Below are 19258 nucleotides of genomic sequence, written 5' to 3' on the forward strand. Positions count from 1 at the left end.
TTTTAAGCTGAAACACAGGCCATGGAGGAAGGCAGCTTACTGGCTTATTCTCCATAGCTTGCTCAGCCTGATTTCTTTTTAACTTAAAAAATTGTTAATTTTTGTGTTTTAGTTAAAATATAATTATCTCACTTCCTGCATCCCTTTCCTGTCTCCATTCCCCCCATGCCCACCACTCAAATTGATATCTTCTTTTTTCTCTATTCACACACACACACACACACACACACACACACACACACACACACGTTTACTGGTACTGTCATTGTTCAAGCCTTATTTGTTCTTAGCAAATTTATTTTTATGTGCATAGATAGGTATTTTGTATATACATATCTGTGCTCAATGTGTGCCTAGTGTCTGAGGAGACCCACAGAAGGTTGAGTTACAGGCGATTGTGAATCATCATGTGGGTGCTGGAAATCAGACTTGGGTCCTTTGGAAGATCAGGTGGTACTCTGAATCCCCAAGCCATCCTTCCAGCTCCAGCTTCATTCCTCCTTCATTGAGGGACATCTAGGCTGGACACTTAAATTCATTACTGTGAATATTGCCACCTTAACCATCCTTATCCAAGCATCCATATGATCTGCTGCCTTGCAGTCTTTAGGGTAAATTACAAATAGTATTATCATCAATTTACAAGTATCTCTGTGATGTATACAGTCTTTGAGCTACTTGCCCACAAGTGAGAGAGCTTGGCCATATGGTAGACATAGTTTTAGTCTGAGGAACTATACATTTTCAGAATGGCTGAACTAGGTTACACTCTTATTTGCATTGCATAAGGTTTCACTCTTGTTCCCATCTTCTCCAGCATTTGTTGTTATTTGTTTTCTTTTTTGTCTTTTTAAAAAAACAATTTATTCTTTTTTCTTTTAGTAAATTTCACATCATAGACCCCAGTCCTACCATACCTGACCTCTACCCTTGAGACCTCCTTGCCAGCAGAGAGAAAAGATCTTGTGGTGAAAGCTACAGTGTGGCCCACAGTGCACCCTCTTGTCCACACTTCTTTGCTTGCAAATGTTCATTGCAATGACTTGTTGGTCTGGTACAAGGCTTCAGGCTTCTGCTGCTCTATTAATACTGGAACCTCCCCGGGGCCCTCAGTCTCAGGCAGGGTTCTTCTAGTCTCTGGCTTGCTCTCAGTCCTGGGAGCTGCAGGGAGCTGCTGGGGCCTGCAAGCCACCAGACTGTGGTCATCCAGGCTCACTTCTTTTGGTGAATGTTAGGCTACTAATCATTCAGATGTTTATAGGTCAGAGCACTGAGCACAGACATAGCCTCTCTCCTCTCTGCCACCTACTGATGCGCATTTGGCAAAGCAGCCACACCCACAATGCTTCTAGGGGCAGTGCTATTTGTTTTCTCAGTGACTGTCATTCTGACAGGGATAAAATAGAATCTAAAGAGAATTTAATTTGAATTTCTATGATGATTAGTGAGGGTGAACATTTTCCCATATGTATTGGGTATTTATGTTTTTTTAAGTGGTTCATTTCATTAGTCTATTTATTGAATCATTTGATTTCTTATTATTTAGCTGTTTTTTTTTATTGAGTTGGCTGTGTGTTCCTGATACTAATCTTCTGTCAGATGCACACACCTCCATCAGTATATCAGAGAAAAGGTGATATGAACACATTGTGCATTCTTAGTCTGAGAGATCGGTACTGAAGCGTTAACGCCTGCCTAGGTAGCTGGCTTTAGAGTCTATCCACCTACTAACTTTGGAAATATAAATTCCTAAAGACATCTGGCCTGATAGAATGTTCATGAAACATAGAATACACTTACTAAAAATATTACCCTGCCTTTTGGCCAATGCTAGTTTCTTCTCAAGTTAATTTCTACACAGTATTGTTTAGTCCCACTTTTAATTCTGAGGCCATCCATATTAGTTTTCATTTCATGGATGATCTGTTAACAAAAAAATGATGTTAACAAGTGTAGCAGCAACTACTAGCAGAATATCTACTTTTGAGATATGGTTGAATTTATTCCATGAGTTCTATCATGAAATCTCTCTTACCCTTAGCTCCATTCAGAGGGTAAACCAGATCACTTTCTTTTAGATTTGTGGTAGAAAATATTCTAGTTTATCTGGTTATTTCAGGGTAAGCCCAGTCCTGAGGTAACCTGTGGAGACATGTTTCTGAAGGTATTAAATATTGGCACCAGAACAGCATTATCTATCCAGGACATCAGTAAGTGCTCCTTACATTAATATAGTGCCTGGTATCTTCTGAAACTTTCTTACACACTGATACATCAGAACCTTCAATAATCTTATGTGGCAGAATACCAAGAGACACCCTCAGCTCAACAACAACAAAGCTGAAACGCCTGAAATTTCAGTGAATTACAGAATGAGCTATGTGTTCAATGAGGGATATAAGTCCATTTGAACTCATTTCTAGCAATCAACTAAGGCAAAAGAATATTCTACACAAGAGGTAGAACCCAGGTATGTTATCTATAACAAACACTGACATGAACAATATGAACAGGAGTACTCTTTACAAATGGAAAACCAGGACTCAGCTTGATACAGGGAATAAGGTTTTCTCAAATGTCCTTTTTACCCTATGTCTCACAAAAGGACACTTAGATGTCCTCCAGATGTCTGTCTCTCTCCCCCTTTCTCGCACATACACACACACACACATACATACACACACACATACACTCACACACTTACTTTGTCCAACCAACTTACTGATCCATCTCTTTCAAAGCTGTTTTCCATATTACCCTCCTTTAATCTTAAGACTTTTATGTTTTATGTATTGATTGTATTCAATCTAAAACTCAGGCGTAGCCAATGTGATCATATTAAAAGGTAGGGCCTTGAAGAGACTGTAAAGTCACAAGGGCATTGCCTTCCAGGATTTAAAAAGGCCTCTATAAAGGTTTCATGCAGCATACCACTGTGTAACAACATACTAACAAGTTAGCATCCTTGAAGCAGACAGGGGCCTTCATGAGTCAGCAGAGCCCTACCAGGTCTTGATATTATGAACCCTATCCTTTAGACCTATAAAGAAATTTCTGTTCTCTACAGATTATATAGTCTCAGTTATATAGCAGCATAAGGCAGACTATAACAATGTATAGCTACTAAAAGAGTTCTGCCTGACAGTACCTGCTCCAAGGGGGAAGATAGAAATGTCTAAAGGAATGGAAATGCATGCTTTATGTATAATCTTTTGAATTTCTGTTTCACATGGAACTTTAAATAAGATAACCTTCCCTCTTATCCAATGAGCTGGCACAGGAATAACCTTGTGAATGAGTTGAGAAATAGGCAGCAAAACTGAACTTTGAGCTGTGAGACCGTGAGCTATGAATCATCTAATGACCCTTACATACATGGCTGGGACCAGTGGCAGGTGACAATTTCAATTGGCACTATCTCCACAGGAAGCTAATTAGTTCTTTTGTCTATTTAGAGCCCAAATGCCCAGAATACACTATTGAGGGGATTCAGAAAGGCCCAGAAAGTGAAGAGCATTGATTATTTCATTCAACATTATTATTCATAAAATAAAACAAAGGTCAAGAAACAGGCTGTGACTTAAGATCCCATAGAAAAACAACGGCAGAGACAGGCTCTAAATAGAGGCTCTTGGGGACTGAAAGTGATGCTCTTTCAGGCCGTGCACACAATCTCCCAATGCGCTACATCATGTAGTAGAGTCTCTGTACTATCAGGTGAAACTTCCTGAACATATGCATTTTCTCCCTATGATGAAAACATTTCTTTGGTTTTTTTTTTGTTTGTTTTTGTTTTTGTTTTTTTTAAATGCCCAGGACACTGCTTGGTCTACAAGGATGATTTCAGAACAAGTTAAACTCTTCACTGTCCAAGCCAGTGTGATCAATTCCTTTTACCTGGAAACAGTTTGAAACTTTGCAGACTTATCTGTTGTTTTCTGAAAAGATAGCAGCAAGATGGGAGGCAAATCTGAGTGTAGAACATAGCCCTGTGCTGTCACATCCGGCGTGGACTCACTCTTTTAAATAATGCTAAACATAATACTCACTCCACGGAAGGGTTCCCATTTTGCACTTTCTTTTAAATGAACATAATGTAGGAGTATTGCAACTTTGTGGGCAGAAGAATTGAGTTTTGATCTAGACATATCATACATATGACCTGTGGCCTTAGGCAAGCTATTTCACTTACTGGAGTCCTATATAATATAGGAATATCAACCTCAGGCTGAGATACCAGAAGATGGTATGGAAAAGGATCTCCCCCCTCTGAATTTCTATATGATATACACATAGACATATATACCTATATATACTATAAAATATGAATTCCTCTCAGATATATATGGAAATGGAACATATAAACAAAATAGAAAAACATACATATGTCTCCACGCTGTAAGAAATTACTAGACAAACCACTGAATAAGATGCAGGTATGATGCGGTAGATGGATTTTGAGGTGAGTACCCTTAAACACTAACAGTGCCATTTATATTCTCAGTGGAGTGGGTAGATGAATGCCAGGCAGAGCTGACATAAAATGATCACGTCAGAACTCAGACCCATGGGGATGGCGTCTCAGCACCTCCGCCCTTTCTCCTCCTCATGCAGCTCTGTAAAATTCTCCTTGCTGAACTGCCATCTGCATCTGATTCCATCTCCGGCACTTGCTTAGCAACACTGAGCTCTCCAAGAGCTAAAGTGACGTCTAGGGAACAGTTATTAATATCTGTATGTATGCACACAGTATGTGAAAATACGCAGGATTCAAAGCTATTAGTGTATTGCTTGGAGGTAATGCTTCCCACCGGGACGGAGCTCCTGGAGCAAGCTCCCCCTGCTGTGACTGCCTGCCATTCCCACTATCACTCACCAGAACATTTGGGATAAAAATGGTGTCAATTTTAAGGAAACACACTTCTCGATTTCTTTGTTAACATTTGAATAAAACATGAGACGTTTTCTCCTTCCTTCCTTCTCTCTTCCATTCAGAGAAAAAGTCCCTTCACAACCTTACTTGATGTGTGAGAGGAAATGGTTGTCCTTTGCCACCTTCAGACTGGCAGAATTGCTTGGTCTTAAAGCTTAAAATCGATTCTAACAAACTCTGGTGAGACTCAGATCATCTAAAGCTGCAGACAAATGCTTTGTAAAAGAAAACAGGAAGAAACCGTTAGAGTTGATGAGCCTGAAGGGGCATCAGAGACCCCTGCAGAAGAGAGCATGGAATTCTCTAGGAGGGACAGTGCTGGGCCAGAAGGAACACTTCCTGGACCACGTGAGACCCCGGGGAAAGGAGTTTCCTAGGAATCACAGATGAAGGTTGGTCACATCCTCTTTGCTGTGTGCTCTGTCGCTGTGGTTAACATGTGACCAGGAGGCATTTGGGGAGGAGAGAGCTCATCTTGCCTTATAGTTTACAGTGGAAGGAGCCAAGGAAGCCAAGGCAAAACCTCAATACAAGAGCTTAATGCAGAATCTGCCTTCAGGCTCATCCTCAGATACCTTGCTGCAATACTGTCTGTCATCTCAACATAAACTTAGACATGTGTTTCTAAGAAGAGGAAATCTCAGTTGAGGGACCGTCTCCATTCAATGTGCCTATGGGCATATTTAGGGAACATTTTCTCAATTAATGATTGATGCTAGAGGACCCAGCACACCATGGGAAGTGTCATCCTTGGCCAGGTGGGCCTGGGATATATAAGAAAAGTAACTGAGCAAGTCAGTGAGCAGCATCCCTCCATGTTTCTGCTTCAAGCTCCTGTCAGCATTCATCTGTGGTTTTTGTTTTAAGTTCCTCCTCAACTCAACTATGCAAATAAAGATGAATGGGACCTGGCCTTTGCCCTCCCTAGAATTCATGGGCACACACTCACGACATTAACATAAAGAGCCAATCAGGTAAGATTTGGAAGGGAAAGAGTGGACTCAGGCTTTGACTTTGTGTGCTGTGATTGAAAGCATGCACTATGATGCCTTGCCAGCTACGTTTTGCATCCAGCTCAGGTGCATGTTTCTTACAGATGGTACATCGTGCAGTGAGCACGGCCCTCTAACTTGCCCTCTCCCAAATGAATTGGGCATTGTTCCTAAGGACTCCTTCACACTTCAGTTTTCCATCCCAAGATACATTTTGTAAGATAAATACATAAACTGAATCAAGGCTGACTGAAGGTGTGGAGAACAACACTTAGCGGACATTTCTGCATAGTCTTTCAAAGCATTATGAAAATTAAGAAAAAAACAACAACCTGGAAATGGCCATATTCTCCTGATGTCCGGGGAGCACTTCTGAACAATCTCTCTTGTACTAAACTTGTTCCCTATTTAGGCTATCATATTCAGTAAACACAGCTAATTTTGTAAGATGACTAATACCCATGTGCCTAATAACTAGAGAGACAAGTCAAAGGTCTTCCCTTATTGAGCTTATATGAAGCTCAGAAACCATGTGAACCCATAAAACTAAACAGAAACTAGTATTTTCTTATATCACTATGTGAGCCTATTTGAAGTCCATCTTAGGCAAGAGATTCACAGAGGGAGTGCAAAGTAGAAGGTCTTTAGTGTCTATTTGGACCATCAACACAGCTTGGCTCCACTAACATTCTACTGAGTTCAAAGTGGAGATAGTTACAACAAATACAGCTTGCTTTATTTCTGAAACAAACTGTGCACATATTTGCGGCCACCCCACTAATTAACCTGGAGATTGCTCCTTTAATCTCCTCCGTGTTTTTATCCCCCTAGTTACAACATGTTGGGGTTATTTTTTGCCATCTGGGATATATTCAAACTGTTCTCTTATAGGCACCAGAGAGAGGATGGTACAAATGATTAAGAGACTGAAGAGTCTGACTTTGTAGAAAGATTAAAAGAGCTATATATGTAACACGCTGAGGCCGGAGGATGACTAAGGAGTGTCAGGATGATGGGCTATAAATATTTGCAAGGTGTAAACACTAAGGAATAATTTAGCTTGTGGCAGGTGGTACAACTAGGAGGGATGGTGTCTCAGAGAAGAGAGATGTTTATTAAAGAGTAACTTAGGAACTTCAGAGGTTCCTCACGGAATATGCTAGAATGAAACATGAAGAACAGCTTCAAGAGCAAGGCAGTGGGAATCGGAGACATGGGTTGGCAGATCCAAATGTCACAGAAATGTGACATCTGGCCACCGTGGGCCAAACACTTGCTTTTGTAAGGAAGATTGGGAGGTTTGCCAGCGTTGCTCTAACGATGACTCCCAAGGACTGGGTGGTCCTATTATCCATTAAAGCAATACGGAAAGCATGAAGGACAGTGATGAGTTCTTCTTCTGTCTTGTTATATCATCACTATCCTTAGGATCGCTTCTGAGGAACGTCCCAACTCCAAAAGATTGTAGAAGACATTTACTGAGTTAAAATATTTGAGCAATATATTAGAGTATTTTTTAAATTCATGCTTATTCAAAGGATTCTAGACCATTTAGAATAAGTACTGAAGTTATACTTGCATGAAATATTTATTGACCTATTTATGGGATAGCCTAGCAGAGATGGCAGTAACGGCATGACGTGGTAAAGGGATTTCTTCCTTTTACATGTATGTGGAATTTCCCAGTTAGTTTTCAAAGCCTGAGTCTGCTGGCTCCCTGCTACCTTATCAGTATCTAAGCCTACGTTTACAGCGAATTTCATTCTCATCTGAATCTTTTGTTTTTTTTTTTTTAATGTGGCTCCTAAATAATGTTCCATGTGTTCCATATTGCTTCCCTCTGAGACACTGCATTCAAAACACAACTTTTAACATTGGATTGGTAAAAATTCACAGAATAATAGAGGAATACCCATTCAATTTCTAGTAAAATCAAAAATATTTTAATAGAACAGTTCTTGGGCAAGTGGCCACTAATCTTAAAAACATGTAGCTGGAACAGGTAACACATATTGTAAACATCCGAATAAACAAGTATCAAGTGAGTACTACACGGAGCAGGCACTGGAACTCACTAAGAAGATAAAGATGAATAGCACCTGGCCTTTGCCTTCCCTAGACTCATGGGCACACAGTGGCAACACAACATATAGGGCCAATCAGGTAAGATTTAGAAGGGAAAGAGTAGACTCAGGCTTTGAAAACTTAAGTGGGGAATTATGTATAAGGGGAAAGATGGAAGACACACAGTCATGCAGCACGTGCGCACACTGGCAGGCTAGACCTACTGACCTGTGAGGACGGAGGAACTAGGCTGCAGCCATGGACCCAAGGCAGGCCAAGGAGGGTTTCTACAGAAGATCAACCAATAAAACACTTCCATGTAACCAAGCAGATATACATCTTATGCCATAAACATATATGCCTATATACATGTTATAATAACCTCTCTAGATACAAACGGAGGACGGACACAGAGGAGCAAAGAGGTTGATAAAAGAGATTATAAGCCACTATGAATATTCCTGCAAAGGGAGGAAATAGGAGTAGAAGGGAAATAGTGTTTTTGTGTCTTTTCTCTGCCTACTTACCAGGTAAGCCTTATCTTCTTTAATCTGCAGGCAAAGACTGAGAGGCTCTGAAAAGTTAAATCTCTGTCAACTATCTCACAACAAACACAAGCAGAGCCAACACTTGCTCCTTTGTTACTCAGTGCAAAAACCATGCTGTCTATTATGTTTGGCTATAAAGTATGGTACCAGCAGCGGGCAGCATGGTTGGGGAAGAAGAAATGATTTCAAAAGTGTTTCAAAATACACAGAAAAAAGGAACAGACTTTGGGCAAAGAGGAGAGAGTCAGGGACAGCTTCCACATTCCCATTGTGGATATAGCTTATAGCTGACCATACAGGTTAGTTTAATTAAGGGTCCCCACGTGTACATTTGTTTATGTGCCTTTACATGCAAATGCATGGTTTTAAATACGTGATCTGTGATGTGAGGTGTGTGTGTATGTGTGTGTGTAGGTAGGTACACTTGTGAATATTCATGACTGTATAGCTTTGTTGTGCATAGTAGTAGTTCAGTAGTTGTAAGGAAAATATTAAAACTCACCATGAAGAACAATATTGGAGAGAAAAAGCAAGCTTCATATCATCCAGTTCCCAGTAGTATGCAAATACTACTACCCCACTAGCTAGCAAATGTGAAGGAGAGAATAGAGTCACACCACACTAAGCCAAAGACTGGCCTGACCAGATTCAAATAGAAATCTAGTCACCAAAACTGCTTAGGTACCCACATGAGGCTTCAGCAGGGTGAGAATCTAATGCTTGCCTACTAGATGCACTTACATCTTGTGACTGGCTCTCTGTCAGTTGCTATTCAGAAGGAAAGATTTGCACGCACTGTTCAGCAGAGTGATCAGGAATGCTATAGGTAAGATGCTGCTCCAAGGAAAGCAATAGGTAAGAGTCTCTTCTAGCTTTGGAATTTCCATGACAAAGCCCTCCTACTGTGTGCTTTAGTGGCTGGTTCTCAGGGAGGTAGGGGTGAGTTGTACTTTTACCTAACAAAAAGGGACTAGGGGGTGGGCTAATACTCTTCTGTTCAGAGTATCTGCATACTTTCCCCTTTGCAGACCTAATCAGATCAACTCTGTCACAGTAAAAGGTAGAATACGGACCCCATTTCTACTGAAAGGCTTCTTTAGTCGTACGTACGCCTTTTATAGGACACTACCAACTCATTGATGTTCACTGCCTGATTCACTAGAAGAACTACATTTGATCCCAAATCTGTCCAGGTCAGTTGAAGTTACTACTGCAATGATGATCAAAAGAGTGAAATGAGAGAGAGAGAGAGAGAGAGAGAGAGAGAGAGAGAGAGAGAGAGAGAGAGAGAGAGAGAGAGAGAGAGAAAATATATCAGGTTCTTGAAGGTTTCATTGGGATATTTCACTTAGGTCAATAAGGCAAATTGTTCAATTAGGTATGTGCATGTAAACTTTAAATATTAAGTGGAAGACCATAAACAGGCCAAGCTCATAATCCTTAATGGATATCTTTAAGTTCTTATTTTCTAAAGAAGCTCAAAAAGGTGTGCAGAAATGAGGAAACTATGCAGTATGTGTGGTTCACTGACCCTCACTTAAGCAGGCTTCATTCTAATGCAAAAACAAAAATATAGAAATGTACTTCATGGTGTTTATTTCAATAAACTAAAACTTAAAATTTTATTTTTGTGTTTGCATGTGTGCCTCCTTGCATGTGTGTATACTGTGTACATGCATGTGCTCCCAGAAGCCAAAAGAGGGTACTGGATCCCCTGGAACTGGACGCAGGAGGCTGTGAATACCTCCGCGTGGGTATTAGGAACCATGTCTTGGTTCTAAGAGAAGTAAGTCTTGTTAGTTGCTAAGCCTTACTATACTTTTGACTATATTGTATATGTAATAATCAAGCCCATTTTAAGCAAATGTTTTGGTTACTTTTAATAAACGTAAAAGCTATAGTTAACACCAGGCCCAAGCCAGAAAATACGTCATCACCTATGTCTTTTTCTTGGCATTCCTCCCTACCCTCAGCACGTCAGTCTTCTTTCCCATATTACCAGCTCATTCCCTGTGTCCAGTTTACTGTGTGAGTATGATGCAATTTGTCCTTTCACCTACAGATGGAGTCTTGGGCTACTGCCAGTTTTTGATTACTACAAATAAAGCTCAGATCAAACTCTAGGTTCAAGTCTGTGTGAAAACGGGGGTTTTGTTTGTTTTTGGCCAACATTTAAGAGAAAAGCTTGGTCCTGTGGTCTTGTATTTAATTTTCAGACACTGCTGAGACCTTTGCAAAGTCTCCATTGTACTATCCTGTCCTCAGCAGTTCAGGAGAATCTCAGCCATTTCACATCCCAGTGCATAAATGGACAGGGAAGACCTTTGAGTCTCTTCCATCTGAATTCGCTCCTAACTCACATCAGGGGACACTGTAGGAAGTTGCTTCACTGAGACCCCAGATACCAAGCGTTTTTAGGTTAATTACTTTCTCCAGAAACGTATCTGTTTAACCCTTTCCCCCTCATTGTTTTTATTAAGGCATAAACCCACTTTCTGTATACTGGACACTAACCATTTAGGATGCATGCATATGGTTATAAATGCATGGATTGGTGTTTCACAATTCAATGGTTTTCTGTGAGAACAGGTTTTAGAATTTTCTGCTTTTCCTTTTTTGAGGACAGGGTCTTGTTTCAAGCCCTGGCTGGTCTGGATGTAAATTTTAGTTCTCTTGTCAAAAGTCCCATGCCCTGCACCTACAAGCTTTTAGAATGTTGATGCAACTGAATTCTATTCTATAGAATTTGGGGGGGGGGTTATATCCTACATTAAATCTTTGACTGCCCTAAATTCATAAGAACTTTCTGTCAGTTTTTTTCATAAAAACTTTATAATTTTGGCTTTTATATCTAGCTTTTGATCCAAAATATACATAAGACTTCTATAATTTAAAGTGAAAACCATCACTGAGCAAAACGAAAGAACACTTACATCAAGGAACAGACACATCATGTTCACATATGAAAGTCCTTTTAAGGAGTCAATGCTTCTCATTTGAATTATGAGTAATCCTGTGGGCCTTATCAATATGAATTGACAAGTCACTTCTAGAATGCAAAGGGATGCAGAAAGGTCCCAACAATTTTGACAATAACAGAGGTGGAGGATATTTTGTTCTCAGCCTCTATTGCCACTAAAAAGAAACTGGGGACTGGGAGATGCTGTGTTGCTCAGGCTGGTACTGAACTTGTAACACTGTTGCCATAGCCACTAAGTAGCTGAGACATGTACCACTATATTCAACTCACTGAAGGATGTAAACTGTTTCAAAGCAAGATTTGCTGTAATGCACCATAACTGAGGCATAGGGTAGACTGGCACAGACATGGAAAAGTTTCAAACTTGGCAGGTTGTGGTGACAAATGTCTTTAGTTCCTGTAATTGGGAGGCAAAGTCAGTTGGATCTCCATGAGTTTGAGGCCAGCCTGATTGTCACAGTGAATTCTAGATGAGCAAGGGCTACACAGTGAAACCCTATCTCAAACAAATGAAAAATAACAAATGAAAAACACATTTGGGGCTGGAGAGATGGCTCAGTGATTAATAGCACTTGATGCTCTTCCAAGAGGACCTGTGTTCCACTCCTAGGACACACATAGCAGCTAACACACATGGTAGCTAAGAACTTATTGTAACTTCAGTTACAGGGAATCTGATGCCCTCTTCTGGTCTCTGTAGTCTGTAGGCACACACAAGGTACACACACTTTTATAATATTTGTGTGTGTTTACATGTCTCATATTTAATTATGTAATACTTCTCTCCAGAAGGGCATCTGTATATCTCTCATAAGATTAATGCTTTTGTCTCAAATCTGTTTATTTCCTAAACATAGCTGAGTATGATCATGGAACCCAACTAGGCAGAGGATCAGCGAACAGCTTTTATATTTTATCAGCAGGTCAGAGTTAGTGTTTAGTTCTATATTAAACAAACACAAAACAACCCACCCTTTTCTTTTTTGTATTTGTTGGTTTAAGTTTTTCATATAATATATTTTCATCATATTCTTCCCCTCCTCTGATCTTCTTATATCCTCCCATCTCCCCCTTCCCACACAAACAAAATCACGCGAAACCATAACACCACATATACACACAAAAAATATAGAGTTGATTTTGTGTTGACCCACTATGCCTGGATAGTTGTTGATATACCCAGTGACACTCTATTAGAGTGAGTTTTAGTCTCCTAGCTGTTACCAATTTCCAGTAGTTTCTTGGTTAGGGATGGGACTCTATGCTCACTTCCTGGTCTCTGTGCTATGATTTTGTATGGTTTCTGCAAGTCTTGTGTGTGCTATCTCTCTGTGAGTTCATATGTACTGGGCCTATTGTGTCTGGGAGACTCTGCTTCCTAAGAGTCATCCACTACCTCTGGCTTTGAAAATCTTTCTGTCTCCACTTCTGTATATATTCTTGATTTGGATGTACGGGGGGGGGGGGGTATTGATAAACACATCCCGTTTAGGACTGAGTGATCCAAAACTCTCCCACTTTCTGCACACTGTCAAGTTAGTATGTTAATTATTGTTTATTGTAAGAAGATGGTGCAAATGAATTATTTATTCTAGTTATTCTGTACAAAAGACATATTACCCTGGTGTTTTGTTTACAAGCTACAAGCCTGGACTGGGCAGGGTCTATGCTGTTCTCACAGGCATCCAAACCATATGCCTTATGTAACTTGCTGCTTGAGTCTTGCCCAGGCTGTTTCTCTACAATTTTTTGTCCTCAGAGTGTAGTGTACTCTTTTCTCAGCCACATGCACCTGGTCCATCCTGTCTACTACTTTCTCAGTCGTCTCCCTAGTTTTCCAACTAGTGGTCGCTCTGGAGACCTCCCTATTTGATTCTAAAACTGAGAAGCATTTAGTTATGATGAAGTCATTTTTCATTGTTCACCCTAGAAAGCTACAAATCCCAAATCCTGCTGAGTACAACATCTACGTCTGTCTGATATCAACTAGAGGACCAAAGATTTGAAGTGGTCCCTATCGTGCAAGGTCAGTCTTATGTTCATTCTTATCATTAATTATGCCTGAGATGCTTTAAGTTCTGTAGTCATAAATTATAAATACTTTATGAAATGGTTTATTAATAAAGAACACCATTTCATAAAGTGTTTATAACTTACTTAACATAGTGAAAGAAAATATTCACATTGGGTTGATGTGAAAGAATAGACACACAACTAAATGTATGTTTTTGTTGTTGTTACAACTGATATAGTGTTTGATTTGGATCGTATTTTTAAAATGGAAAACAGGATTGCAGCAGAGCATAAGACAGAATATTTCTTATAGCCCTGACCTGTAGGGAGAACACTGCTGATGTCCACATTTCCTCACTGTGGTTACTCTGAACAAACTGAAGAGCCCATCAGGCAATATAGTCCTTGGTGCAAACATGGCAGAGAATGTGTGTATTGGGCACAATAATATGATGATGCCTGTTAGTGTATACATGAGCTCTCATACTGAGAACCTAGTTTCTCCTACCTAACACAGTAAGTACAAAATAAATGGAGATATATTGTGGCACTGGAGCAACATGGATAATAATACGATTGTTGATTTCTGAAGATTTTCATCTTGAAAAGCAAAAGACATTAACATCCTTTTAATGCCTATAAACTGGCATCAACAATGATTAAGAAATCATAGTCATAGTATAGTTACAGTCATGAAATACATAATATGCTTAAGAGTTGAGATGTCTCTAGAACGAAAATGCTGTCAGTAAAACATTCTTACTAGCACATAAGCATTCCAATTCTATCCTTTGGCAGGCAATAAGGATGAGTTAGGTACAGAGGAGGGAGTCATGGCAGGCCCGGACCACAGCACCGGGACACAGGTAGAGCAGATCTGCTGTGCCTTTCCAGAGTGACCAAAAGTATCTTCCCCTCATTAGACTCGTCAGGGTTTCATCTCCTGAGGACCCAGCACTGGTTTACTGTTTGGAATAAACCCTCCTGTATTACAGAAACCTAAAATATGACCTAAGAATGAGTAAGGACTCTGAACTTGTTCCTCATCTATCCAGTTTTCCCTGGTTCCAGGTCTTAACTACTTCAGCATTCTTCATACCCCAAAGCCCTTTTTGCCACTCAAGTTACACTGCCATCTAAAGCGCGTTTCAAACACTGCCTTCTTCAGAAAGAAGACCCCATCCTTCCTCCTTTCTTTTCTCACCCAATATTTCTTTTTTTTTCTAATAAATATTGCAATGTATTTGTTCTGTAAATTGCTGGTTGACATAAGCCAGGATCCTATGGGAGGAAACTTCAATTGAGAAAATACCTTTATCACACTGGCATACAAGCATCCCTGGGGTGTTTTCTTGATTACTGACTGTTGTGGGTGGTGCCACCCCTGCACAGGTGGTCTGCAGTTGTATATGAACGCAGGCTGAGCAAGCCACAGGTATCGAGCCAGCAAGCAGCTGTCTGGTTTTGGTTTCTGCCTCCAGCTTCATGTCCCGCTTGAGGTCCTGCCTTGACTTCCCTCGGTATGGAGTGCAGCCTGGAGCTGTAGGATTAAACAACCCTTCCCTCCTGTGTTGCTTTTGGTCATGGTCTTTGTCAGAGCAAGCTAAGCCAGGACACCTGTTTACAGTTTTGCTCCTTTCTCATTTCTCCTTGTTCATGAAGCCTTTCTTCCTACCCCAAGGTGTATGTATCCTCTTCCTTCACCAAATTACTAACAGAAAAATTAACAGGCAATCAAGTTAATTCAGTGTGTGCTAAAGATAATCACGTAGTTGTCTAATATCACCCACAAGCTTTGGAGTTGGGCTTACAACACAAACTGCTCATTTACTTATGTACTTCATGGGGAATCTCAATCAATGCCTACTATCACAAAGAAGCCAAATCAATATGCACAGGGGAAAGTCATCATTTCTGAAAGGTATTTAAAAGTAACAAGACAGCAAATTTTTACAAAAGAAATTTGACATTTCTACCAGATAATATTTTCAATAGCAAGAGTTGAAAGGTACGTTCATACTTGATTTATAGGAAGTAAGCCATGCTGGTGTCAAGTGAAGGAATAAATTAAATACAAAGAAAAAAATCAAACATGGGTGCTAGAAAGATGGTTCAGTGGTTAAAAGTGCTTTGCAGTTCTTCCAGGAGACCAAAGTTTAGTTCTCAGCATCCACATCTGACATCACAAGTACCTGTAGGTTCATCCCCAAGGTATCTGATGCAGTCTTCTGCACTCTGTGGGCATCTGTACCACACACACACACACACAGAGAGGGGGGGAGGGAGAGGGAGAGGGAGTGGGAGAGAGAGAAAGTAAATGATTTTAAAAAAATTAAATAGAGATTCCTTCCATAAAAGTACATATTTCAGGAAGTGAGGTTTCGTGCACATGTAGAGACAGGTGGCCTGCAGGGTCAGTTCCTGCTCACAGGCCCTCCTTTAGCCTTCTCCTCCTCTGCCCTCTTATTTAATCCTCCTATTCAAATCTCTCCTTTATCTCATCTCTCAATAACACTATAATGTATTTCTCCTTCCTTGGGAGAGTTTCTCTAAGAAACAAAAATGTATCCCATGTTTATGGATTAAAGAATCATATTTTCCATTTGTCCACACTACAGATTCTATGCAGGCTCCATCAGTACATCATACTGAAAATAAAGTAGCCCTAATGTCTGATGGGACCACAAAAACAATCCAAGTTACAAAGCAATCTTGAAGAGAAAGAAGAAAGGGAATATTCTACTTGCTGACTACAATGTCAGCAAGTTAAATAAGATTAAATAAAAGAAGCATACAGGTGAACAAAACAGAGGCCAGGAGAATGGTCTAGACAATCCAGAAGGATGCTCACAGAGCCATCTTCCCTGTGGATGCTGAGAATTAAGCATTGGAAAAGGAACAGACTTTTCAATAAATTTTGCTGAGAAACTGAATATCCATATTTATAGGAATGAAGCTAGACTCCTATCTCACCAGCTACCAAAGTCAAGTGAGCACTATTAAAGACTTAAAACAATGAAGCTACCAAAAGAAAGCATGGGGAAGCACTTGAGCACACAGGAGTGGATAAGGCAGTTTTGAATAATGTCCCCAAGTACAATAGCCAGAAGTGAAAATTAACACTGTCATCACATTAAAAAACTTCAGCAAAGTAATGAGACAATCTTGCTGGGCATTGATGTGCACACATTTAACGCTAAGACTTGGGAAGCAGAAGCAGGTGGAACTCTGCATGTGTAGTGAATTCTGGGTCAGCCAGAGCTATGCAGAGAGACTCAAAATTATTATCTCAAAATAATAAAATAAAATAAAATAAAAGCCTTTAAGTTATTCTTTGTCAAATTTAATAATAAACAGTAATAAGAGTTCCTTAAAAGTTCAGTATAATTGAGCGATGAGGCTTCCAGCTTCCTGGGTTGGTTTGGTGACTCTATTACATAAGTTACCTTCCTTGCTACCATGACTAATGGGCACCAACTTAAAGGAAGCAGTGTGTCTTCCTTTGGTCTTACATTCTGAGAGGATACAATTTACCACGGTGTAGAAGAAGCAATCTCAACATGTTTCAATGTCTTTTAGACCTGAGTCAGGCAAATTACCTGTTTAAGGAGAATTCTGTTTATGAGCAGCAAAGATTTGAACTACTCCTACTGAGTGACAGATGAATTAAATTTTAGAGGGAGTAATAACTAACCATTGTGATCACAAAGTATTCAGGAATTCAGGCTATCAGGCAGCACCAAGTAGCTGCAATTTCAAAAAAGGGCTCAATACTGTCAGGTTCTTGACCCTATATTCCTCAGATTAGGTGTTTCTCCAGGACTGTTTTCAGTCTTTGGAAAGGTATCACCACGTTATCACAAGCCATCTAATCCATGCACCTGCCTGCAGGCTGCTTGGTATTAAATCTACCCTAGACAGATGGTTCGTTGCTGTTTGAGAAATTCCTCAGGGAAGGAGTTTCTAAAGGTTCTCACAATAATTAACTTCTATGTCTCCCAATCACCGCCAGGACTCTGACTCTCAAACATTTACTTAATCACAGGTGGCAAAGAGGCAACTTGTTGTCCATCCCTAAGGAACCGGAAGTTGTCAAATTTGCCATGGGGCAGCTCCAAAGTGTATAGGAACCCCAACACTGCTCCGAGCTTTACAAATACTCAGTTAACCAGTGGTGTTCAGTGTTCCTACCTTACAGAACACCTGAACTCAGAAATGAACTGGACCAGTTTTTCTTAATGCCCTGTCAAGAATTTTTTTAATAAGTTTTAAAAAAAAGTGTGTAAAATATAATTCTCAAATGGAAAAATGAATTATAAAATATTTAAATTTAGTAAAATACTCTCCAACCCTATGGTTTTCATATAAAGCTAGAGTGGTGTATGTAATTTAAATCTAATTAAATTAAACCATGTGAACTAACTCCCAGACTATGATGCTGTAAAACTGAATGGTGAACAAATTCTAAGCAATACATTGTAGTAACTAAGACTAATGTTCAAAGTTGGGAAATTATCACATACTGTAAGCACACACACACACATACAGACACACACACATGCAAGCACACAGGAACATGTTTCCCTTTTTGGTGAAGAAAAGTAAAAACTTCTTCTTCTTCTTTTTCTTTTTTTGATTTTTTTTTTTGGAGACAGGGTTTCTCTGTATAGCCCTGGCTTTCCTGTAACTCACTCTTGTAGACCAGGCTGTCCTCAAACTCAGAAATTCGCCTGCCTCTGCCTCCCAGAGTGCTGGGATTACAGGCATGCACCACCACCGCCCGGCTAAGTAAAAACTTCTTAAGATTGACTGTGAACTCCTGACACAGCTACAGAGGAGTGGTCTCCCATAGCTCATACCTACTCCACGGTCAAAGTGAGCCCCAGATGCACACTAGGATTGCTGCTGAGTAAAACAGAGGAAGTGTAACATTAGTGGGCAAGAATTTGTGATCAACCACTTTACAACCTACTGTTTGTCTAGCTCTTCCCTCAACCAAGTAAGAGGAAAACCGTACTCTTACTCTTTTGCCTTATTTATAAGGCAAAGTAGAGTACAGAGGACCACAACAAAGAGCAGCCACAACGCTGGGTGTTCACCTTCAAGGGTATTTTATTTATATTCCTCAGAGCTTAATCTATGCATTCGAGCAGATGCACTGTCTTGAGTTTCTGACAATGTAATCCAACGCAGGCAGCTTGGAAAAGTTTGCTTTTTCCCTCTTAGGATTGTTTTCTAACGACCAGTCTTGCTTGATACGATGGTCTAGTTGATTGGCAGTAAGGTGGTCATGGAATCACGGCAGCTAATGGGAGAGTGGGCTCTCAAGCTCATCTTTAAACCGAACACACTCCTCACTCAGCTCCTCTCTAGATCTTAAAACAACTTTATTCAGTTCTGAACTTCACCTGGCCTGGCTCCTGCTAGGGAGAATCACTTCCACCAGGGAACCGGGTTTTCTTCCTAATCTGAGAGACCCCCACGCTGGGATGCTTATGCTCTTTCAAAGAGCTTCAGTCCTCAATTCCTGCTAGCTTCCACCAGCCCAGAGCTTTCCACTGCTCAGTCCTAGAACCTGACTTACAAGTTCGCAGGAAACAAAACTGATAAGGCTGGAGGGGGGTGGGCAGGCAATCTCTCCTCCTGATTGCTTTCAGTCACCCGTTCGTTCATTCTTTATCACACTGAATTTTCCCACACCTTTATTTCTGCAGTTCTTCCCTGAACT

At 40.2% G+C, this 19258-nt stretch overlaps 1 protein-coding gene and 1 non-coding gene across 7 annotated transcripts in view; both read right to left on the reverse strand.

The window, feature by feature from the left end:
* Positions 1 to 19258, reverse strand: part of Lpp (LIM domain containing preferred translocation partner in lipoma) — a 596469-nt gene that overhangs the window by 112674 nt on the left and 464537 nt on the right. The gene's annotated exons all lie outside the window — the stretch shown is intronic.
* On the reverse strand, positions 1228 to 1359 carry LOC127666386 (small nucleolar RNA SNORA17). The gene has a single exon (XR_007973603.1). It is a non-coding gene; the product is annotated as a small nucleolar RNA SNORA17 (small nucleolar RNA).

Source organism: Apodemus sylvaticus, chromosome 15, assembly GCF_947179515.1.
Source record: "Apodemus sylvaticus chromosome 15, mApoSyl1.1, whole genome shotgun sequence".
Classification (NCBI taxonomy): domain Eukaryota; kingdom Metazoa; phylum Chordata; class Mammalia; order Rodentia; family Muridae; genus Apodemus; species Apodemus sylvaticus.